At 35.2% G+C, this 10386-nt stretch overlaps 1 non-coding gene across 1 annotated transcript; it reads left to right on the top strand.

Annotated features, from left to right (window-relative positions):
- Positions 1 to 4889: 4889 nt before the first annotated feature.
- TRNAF-GAA (transfer RNA phenylalanine (anticodon GAA)) lies at positions 4890 to 4962 on the top strand. Its single transcript has one exon. It is a non-coding gene; the product is annotated as a tRNA-Phe (tRNA).
- Positions 4963 to 10386: the final 5424 nt, after the last annotated feature.

Raw genomic sequence — 10386 nt, 5'->3', positions numbered from 1 at the left:
GAAGGGGTTAGGCATCCTTTAGAATCCGTTAACTACGGTTATCCGACCAAACTTAGGTTAATTAATTAATGCTAAATAAGATGCTTGAAATTTTAAAAAAAGGGGCTAAGAAATGTTGCTAAGGTTTTTAAGAAGATATAAGAATGTTGCTTAGGATAAGATTTAGAGAAAATATAATAATTTGCATAAAAGAAGATTTTAAATTCCATTTAAAATAAAACTTATAAAAGTTGATAAGGCTTTAAATAAAAATGCTATTTAGAATGAGATTTGCAGAAAATATAATAATTTGCATAAAAGGAAACTTCAAATGCCATTTAAAATAAACTTATAAATGTTGCAAAGACTTTAAATAATAATGCTATTTAAAATAAGATTTGCATAAAATATATAAGTAGAAGAAAACGCGAGTTTGTGCAGTGTTTTAATAAATATTTGAAACAACTCAAATGGTGAGATATTAATTGATTTTGCGATTTAAGAGCATAAACAAAATATGAAAACAGCTAATGTGAGCTTTCTTTATCCTTTTATTAACTATGCTTAAAGATATGCGTAATTGACTCAAAACTTAAAGAGTTATTTATAAAATATATTTGCGTATTAGTGAAATTCTGAAATTCCTAAGATAGTAAGAATAAAAATGATTTCTTTAACCCAAAATATGTAGGCATGCTATTTTTCAAATCAATTATTCCAATAAAAATGAATACTATATATGCTGTAAATATAAAAAGAGACTTATGGGACTAATGGTGAATTTCTCTCTTAAATTAACTACCCATTATGCTAAGCTAACCCACTCATTTTCTAGAATTCATCTAAGTTAGGAAAACAAAAAAAAGTAGTGGGTTAGTCAAATAATACAAGTTAAATGCACAAAACACAATAGAGGCTGAAATAAAATTAAATGGGTTCGGCCCATTTTCCAGGACTGCTGCGGTTCTGATTGCTATTGGGCTTCGGCCCAGCGAAATTTAATAGATTGTTGTGAATGGGCTGACTCAACGAGAGGATTCCGTTGGACTTTGGCCCAACGCCGAAGAAGGGAGATGACGTTGAGTCTTAAAGTAAGACTCTTCGACTCTGGTGTGTACATGTAAAAAAAATAAAGATTAGCGACATGGAAATTTACTCGAAGACATCATGGTTTTAAATGCATACATAACATGAATTTAACTTGACCACGTAAGTACTGATTTGTTTTAGCTAATTCTCATGACACAACAAAAACCAATCCGGATTACAAGTAGTTTGCACATCAGGGACAACAGGCCCACAAAGAAAGGAAACAGACCAAGATATAAAGCAAACAAAGCTATACATATACTTGGAGGGGGTAGGCCCAACAGATTGTATAAATGGGTAATTCAATGGGCTAAGCATATATATTATTTAGCAGCAGGATAAACACCACGTCAGGTTGCAAATATAAGCATACAACAACAATGGTTTTTACCCCTTTCTTTAAACGTTTATGCAATATTCCCTGTAAGATTCAAAGAAACAGCGAAGAGGCCAAGGAAAACAAAATTCAAGGGATGCTTCTACTGATATACGTACAAATCAAATGTATTTCAGGAATGAGTGACTAAGGGGTAACTAGTCTCACAAATGATCTTAAAATCGAGTAAGAAAATAAAGCAAGATAGTGCACGCTGCAGGATATGAAATGCAGTACTTAAGAAGGTATCAAAATTCATTCTAGTTTTCTGTTTTGGGAAGAGAACTATAGTTGTGGTGAAAATGTCCTTTCTTTTACTTTCATTCTCGATAGGCACATGATAAAATCTTTAATACGACAACTGCAAGTTCAAATGAGGACACAATGACTTATGCTTTTGACACACACACACACACAAGTTAAGTCTACAGACCAACAGCCAGACATCGTTAACTTAAAAGAAATCTAGGCGAAGCAGCAGCCACGTGAAACAAGTTTTACTCTTTATAAACATATCAAATCAGCTTTTCAAACACCAACCAATCGACTATGCTAAACCCAAAAAAAAACTCAATTTTAGAAACATCGAAACAGTAGCAGCTAGGCTTAATATTACACTCTCATCACATGAAGCATTTATTTCCTTTAAAACCAGTGATTTCCTAAGTATAGTGTCAACATTATATTACAGCAGCCAATAATTAATAAAGGAAAGACGCAATGACGGAAACAGAACAGCAGCATAGGAGATTCTTACGAGCACAACCAGGGTTCCAAACAACCAACATAACAGCCCAGCAAATAGGCAGTACAGTAGTAGAGATCGACTCAAAACATGGCACTAGGGTAGTTTAATGGCGATAGAAACAATACAAAAGACAAAAATGGCTTATTTTCAGTAGACTGAGATTTAACAAACATTTAGACTTAATGTCATCTGTTAACGACAGATCCATCAAAACAGGACTCAACCAGATACCCAAACTGTTCGGAAGTATGAAAACGAGCTGAATCAAGGGATAAAACCACATAGGAGGAATAATACGCAAAAGAGAAAATCAGGCAGCATACATACCATACACAGGTTTTGGTTGTTCGCTAACACCTAGGGGGTAGGAGAATGCCAAATCACATTAAGGAAACAGCAACCTTAACAAATTGAAATTTCATTCTTTTGAATAAAAGGGGACAGAACTGAGTTTAAATGCTTGTATCCCTTTAAAGAAACATATTTCGAGATCTTCAAATACTAAAACCAATAGAAAATTGACAACACAAACCACTGGTATTGGCTACACTGAAATCATCTAAAACAAGCCTTTAATAAGCTTGAATGACCTAGACATATTCATACTAATCATTCAACAAGTTATTCAAAAACTGGAACTATGTTACACTAACATCTATATCAAATTAGTGCACAAACAGCAGCTTTTGTTTTCCTGATAAGCAAGTTCAATACTCTAACCTATTCTAATTCAAATAACCCAGCAAATAAGTACTGAGACTCACTGATCACACAAATTAACATGAGCGCCAATGAAGAATCCAAACAGAGATGAAACCAGTTAAAACTGCCTAAAACTAAACCGTGAATCTGAGAGAAAAGTGAAAACGAAGGAGAAGCGATATCACCCTTTTGTAAATGCAATGAACTAAGAAAATGTATTAACTCGAATGGAATTAGTCTCTACGCATACAAACAAATAATTTCTTTTATATTAAAGATTTATCATGAAGGAAACTGAACATCACAGTCCATTTCTGTTCCTAACTTTAACTAATGCTTCAAAACAGTCACGAAACTAGCAATTAAACAAACTACATCGAAATGACAGTGAGTAAAAGGAAGAGAATCTCTTAGGACTTTTGAAGATGTTTCCACGAAAACAACAATGAATCTTTAAGGCTCATGCTCATGATCAAAATATCTGTTTCAAGAGGTTAAACAAACCAAGCCAGATTTAACCTTCATCAAGGTAACAACAAACCAGATTCAATCATCTTTACCACAAACCATCATTCTTATCATAATACAAACTGGATATGCTTTCTCTATGTTGCAATTTCGACCCTCCCTATTACTATGCCATTATTAAATCACATTGAACAAACTTATAGAGGTGTTCTTCGTTAACATAATCAGAAGCAAAACAGAAATCAGCCACAGATTCGACTACTAATCATGCCTGACCTAACAACAACACTTAAACAAGTTCGAATATCCTAATGACTAATTACCCAGATTTATATAACAATACGCAACTTAAACCAACTAGCATGATTAACTCACACATTTGAATTAACTAAAGCCAAGTTATCACACCTAATACATGTAATTACATAAACAGAGCCAAACTCGATAATTAAACCACCATACAAACTAATTAAGTCTGAATTAATATCAACGTACAAACAGACTATCCATTAAACCAAACTAATCTAACTAATCAGCTTGTTTTACACCTACATAGTGATTAAGAAAACACAGATAAAACAGAAAGTAAAAGGGAAAGGGGAAATTACCTTCTTCGGGTGCAGCGAAGTGAGGCGCGGGGTCTCCGATTCACACTCGAACACTATCAAAGTCGAGCTTGCGATGCTCGGATTCGAAGCGATACCAAGATAAACGAAAAAACAAAAATGATTCAATACTTTCGCTCCATATTAAAACTGATGAAATTAATATTGCTTAAGCAATTTTGGGCGGCTGAAAATCAAAATTTTTTAGGACTTTTGTGCGGCTGGAAAAGAAAAAAAAAATCCCCCCTTTTTCATCCAAGTTTTTGGGCTATATATCGAAGAAAAAAGAGAGGGAGGAGCGTGAGAGAGAGGAGAGCGGGGGACAAAGGGAAGTGGAGGTGGCAGAAGCGTGGGGAACAGGGAGAAATGGAAGAGAGAGAGGAGCGGGGAAAGAGGAAGAGAAGAGAGAGACGAGCGTAAGAGAGAGAAAAGAAGAAAAGAGGCAGCGGGTGAGGAAAAATGGTGTATAAGGAATTAGGTTTTGGGGATAAAAGAAAGGTGTGGGCCGGGTCATGACAAGGGTAGTGGGCTAGTATTAAAATGGATTGATGAATTAAAATATGGTTAGGTAAATTGAAAATGAGGGCTGCTTTTATGAATTAAGCCTTAGCCCAAATAGTTTTAGGATTTAATTATGGACTAAATTAATACGGACTAAAATAGTACCTAATATAAAATATGTAACTATTAGTGCTCAGATAATAAAATTATATGACATGGTAATAGCCGTGCAATAATATTTTGAAAATAAATAAACGCTATCATTTAATTGTGCGCAATAAATGCGGTGCGTATGCAAAGTCATCTTTTTGAAGATCGAAGAAATTCCCCATCTTTGATAAAAAAATTTAATCGACTTTTGTCCTTTTAATTGACATAGACCCCAGTTCTCTAATAAAATGAGGATACTACATTGGGAAAAGCCGGGATAGCTCAGTTGGTAGAGCAGAGGACTGAAAATCCTCGTGTCACCAGTTCAAATCTGGTTCCTGGCACATGATTAATTTGTATGGGTCTCTCTTCCCCATAAGGAGGTAAGAATGCTGAAACGCAAATTATGATAATACTGGTAATAATAATAATAACAAAAATAATAATAATAATAATAATAATAATAATAATAATAATAATAATAATAATAATAATAATAATGATAATAATAGCAGTAACGGTAATAAAACAAAACTCAATAACAGTAGTGACTGCAATAGAATAATGAAATGTCGGTATTGATAAGAACCTAATAATTATAGTAAAAATATAAATAATTTTTTTTTTAAGTCGCCAAAAATACTAGAGGCGTACATAGATATTTCAGAGGAAAGGTGGGACAAAATTGGGTGTCAACACATGGGACATAAACTGATGCGGAATATAAAGTAAACATGCATGAATTGTGAAAACATGGAGTTCAATAATCATAAGTCTGAAAAATATTATTATTATTATTATTATTATATCATGAATGCGGAATTATGGTAATGTAGCCATTAAGGCCAAATCAATTGAACATGACAACTGACTAGTCTATGAAACCTCTGACACGAATCTGTCTGCTAAACTGTTCACCAGGACATGGCCCTCGGCATATCTTAAATGCATAACTGACATAAATAGAAGTAAAGACACAACCCCGAATGAGATGGGGCTCACCAAAAGCTGATACGAGCAATGTCCTAACGAGCAAATCTGTTATCCTGTCAATCAATACCTGCATCGTGAAATGCAGGCCCCGGGTTATAGAAAGGGAACGTTAGCACATTGAATGTACTGGTATGTAAAGCAACTGAAAGAAATAACATGAGACATGGAATAACATGATAAGAAGTGGAACTGAAAACCTGAACATGAACATAAGCATGAGCATGAGTACATATATATATAACATAAGTAAAACATGGTAAGTAGGGAGAGCATTTCATAAACCGACATGTGATATCACCACGTGGGTACGTGGAGTCTGGTACCTCGCCGGACCAGCAGAGCCCTCATACCTTGCCAAGGTATAAGGTGGTAACGTGCCTGATGGATCCATTCAGTGTAAAATTAAGGTATCGTCCTAACTGGGCGGAGCGATCCTTGTCCTATGGTGGCTACATAGTTTCAGGCTATCTGAGCCTTCTCGGTAATTCGTGCAGCTCCCAAAAACATGAACATAACATAGTTGGCTAAGAAGCCCATAATTTTCGTGAATTAACTTGTACTTGTCTTGTAATCATGATTTCGAGAAATAGCTTGTAAACATGGTTTCATGAAATAACTTGTAAATATGGTTTCATGAAATAACTTGTATTTAGAATGTATGTATCTTGTATCATAGCATGAAAATAATTATATAATATAGTTGCATGAAAACTTGTAGACATGTAGGATATTCATGAAATAATCATTTTTATTTAAAAACATGCATGCAAGAACCCATGGAATACGAGATATGGGTTTTCATGGATTACGAACTGATTCCCAATAATCATATGGAGTTATTAAGAACACAATGATAGAATAATAGCAATTCATACATAATATAATCATGGAAATGGACCTAGGGTTATCATGAGCATAGTATAGAATAGAAACCCTAGTTTTGTAAAGTTTCATACTTTATGGATTAGGAGGCGTGGGGAAGAACAATGATGTTTTCACACGTAGATAGTAACTCTACATACCTTAATCGCTCCAAACCTTGGAGAAAAGTATGAATCTTTGAAGAAGAATTCCAAAAGCTTTGAATTTGGAAACCTTGAGAGGATTTTCACTGATTTTCGTAGCTACTATTCGTGGCTCAAAGGGTACTGCTCCGGACCTCTACATCCAATCTCCACCGTTCCTATTTTAGACTTATGTGTTACGAACACTCAGTTAAAATTTGAGCTTGATCCAACGGTTAGATTATCGGGAAATACCAATTACATATGGCTGGTCGAAGTGAAAGTCAACAGAAAAATACTAGGGGTTTCTCTAACTCTTTACAACTCTTGATTTTATAGGTACCGGGGTGGATGGATTTATTCTAGTATTTAGAAACTATGTAACCTTGTATAATTCAGAGGTTCTTGATTGAATGATTTACCTTAGAGGAAACCTCAAGAAACAAGATTGTCAAACCAACTCTTGAAGGTTTCTTGATATCAAGAATGATTTTCTTGCGGTTCTTGAAGGATTGGAGTGCATAGGTTCTTTAGATATGGAGGTAGAGAGAGAACAAATAGTCTCTTAGGGTTTATAATAGTGTTAGGGACGTTTTTAGTTCAGAAAATAACAAAATAAGGAGTCCCAATTCGAGTAGGAAAAGGCTCAAAACGTAACCCAAAATCTGAAAATTTTGCTCCCACCAGTGATAGTAAAATAGGCATAACTCTTAGCAAAGAGATCCGTTTGAGCTCCATAAGATACCGTTGGAAATCTATTCCAAAGGGATACAACTTTCATGTTTTAAGTTGTCTCAAATTCTCAATAAATCAAGGGGTTATGGGTGCTCGAAATAGGCCTGTTGACCATTTTCGCAAAACGCACAAACTTTCAAATTCTCTGCTAAACTCTAATGATATAAGTCTAACCTTTGTTCTAAGATACGGGGTGTTACAATGTTTTCCAATTTCATTAACTCCTAGTCGTTCAGTTTAGACCTAAGTATGCTTCTAATAATTTAATGTAGTACGAATTTCCTTGAATATAGAATCGCGAGCTTGGAAGGAAAGCGTTAGTCGATAGAGTTAAGGAGACATAAAGGTATGTAAGGCTAGCCCCTTTCTTTCTTAAAGGAATTATTCTTATAATCCACCTTCCATGCATTCCATGACCTTCTTACATTTCAAAGGTTGCAAGTTTGATAACAGATGTTCTATGATAATGATGATGATGATTTTAATTCTAAAGATTCCAAAGCTTATGAATTGATGCTATTATAAGATTAATGATCTTTCTTCATAATTTCCATTGATGTTATCCATTGTTGTAATTTCACCTCATGATATTAGTTCCTTCAAGGTGAGGCATAGCGATAATGAGTTTTCCATAATATAATCGGAGGTTACCGACCTTACGTCACTCCGATAGAGTTATAACTTTTAATTGAGCTCTCATGCACTATTTATTTTATATGATGTACATGGATATATGTATATGAATACATGGGATATGGGAAGAAGGGCCAGGCGCTATATACGCAGTACCACCTGATCAGTTGGCATATTCTGATATCGTCCCGAACGCGGGATGCCCGGACGCGGGATATATGGATAAATGGATCAGGCCATTCGTTTCGCGGCCATATATATGTATACGTGATGATGATATGACATATGGATCGGGTTGCACGTTCCGCGGCAATATAAATTATATGGATCGGGCTGCATGTTTCGCAACATCAGTAAGTATACCTATATATATATATATATATATATATATATATATATATATATATATATATATAGAGAGAGAGAGAGAGAGAGAGATATATATATATATATATATATATATATATATATATATATATATATATATATATATATATATATATCCCGGTTGAGTACGATAGATAGCATAATGAGCGGTGCTCGGTAGCCAGCTCCGGGTACCCGTCATAGCCCACTAGTTGGGTCGTGACACTTTATGATATATTGTTGATACATTGATGATACTTGAGGAAATACTGTTACGAGCTGGGCTCAGTTGGATGAGAGTGACGAGAGGATCGATGTCTGATGTTTAACCTGGAATTGAGGTATGAGTGTAGCAATTGCCGAGGTTGTTGCCGGAATCACGAGGTAGCGGTTACCGAGGTTGTTGCCGAAATCGTGAGGTACATGGACTTCGCGGGTCCCCCATGGGTTATGCTGCCAAGATGTGATGTTCCATCATCAGAGTAGATGTCTACGGTGCATATGAATTGCATTCACATTTCATACATTGTTGCATTGCATTGTACCATGGCTTCTATTGTGATATTCTTGTGATGTTCTAGTGTTACACGGATTCGAATTGATTATTTTGAGACTTGGCACATTAGAGTTTAGATGCTAAACATAGGTGATGATGTGTACTTGGATTCTGGCTCGTGTTTGACTTATACCTTGTTGATTTAGCTATTTATCTTATTTTATTGCCTTGGTATATGTTAGCTAAACTTAGTCGGCCTATGATACCTACCAATACTTGTTGCTTGTACTGACCTGCACTTGTTGCATTCTTTTATGAATGCATATTTTCAGGTAGGATCGACCTGTGCTTCTCGTGGCTGATTGTGGTTCGAGAGTTGCTGTTAGAGTCTTACAGGGTGAGCACGGGACATCCGCTGCCTTGAAGATTCTTCTTTTATTTTATGTCTTACTTCATATTCCGAGACATATTCAGACTATTGATGTATTATTGTTATTTCCAGACTTGTAGACTCTAGTTAGATGCTCTTATATGGCTAGACAGATATCTGGGGTCTTTTGATGTATTCCGCATTAATTATCATATATTATGTCAGACTTACGTATTTATAGCTCTTCCGCTTATTTATTTATTTATTTATTTATTTATTATTACACATCTTTAAGTATGTTGGGATAAGGGTTCGCCTACCGAGGTGGGAAGGTAGGTGCCCGCGCGACCTAGATAAATTGGGTTGTGAAACTTACACAAATGACCATACTTTGGGGTTTTTTTTTAGGCATAACTACACTTTTGCTAATTACATTTTGTAGCTACAGTAACGTGTATTCAAATTCGGTTGTGTTTCAATTCGGTTTTATTTAGCTGTATTCAATTTGGATGCATTCATTCGTAACAACTTTTACACTATATTCAACTTATTGTATTTAAATTCGGCTCTATTCAAACAACATAAATCCAAAAAAATACAGGGATATTCAGCTGTATTCAAAATTCATTGTATTCATTTGTAAACAAAAAAAGAATCTCCTTCGAAATAAAAGCGAAAAATACATAAACAAACACTCTATTTTACACTAAAAAAATAACGTATACACTGAAACATACTCAGATCTGAGATACAAGAAAAAAAAAATACACTCAGATTTGAGATACAAGAAATAAAATACATCGTGGTCTGGTGAGGATCTAACCAGAAACCATTTCTTTCTATGTATTCAACACAAAAACAAATACATCTCGAGCAACAACAATGATAAATACTTAGATTTGAGAAATACATTTAGATTCGAGCAAATACACTCAGATCCGGCAACGGCGCCGTCGTTTGGATCGTCTGCCGTCAACTATTTCTTTTCCACCGCCGTCAACGGCAAAGTCCCCCGCCCTAATCGATCTTGAGTCTTAAGAATTTTAGTTGCAGATATACTCGATCGAAGACACTGGAGAAGATTACCAGCAGTGGAGGCGGCTAGCTCAGTCGGAGAAGATGACTGGCAGCGGCTGGCCGACGGAGAAGAGAGAGTGAAAAAGGAGAGAGA

The sequence above is a fragment of the Lycium barbarum genome, chromosome 12, assembly GCF_019175385.1.
Source record: "Lycium barbarum isolate Lr01 chromosome 12, ASM1917538v2, whole genome shotgun sequence".
Lineage (NCBI taxonomy): Eukaryota > Viridiplantae > Streptophyta > Magnoliopsida > Solanales > Solanaceae > Lycium > Lycium barbarum.
This window is presented reverse-complemented; position numbering and strand designations above follow the sequence as displayed.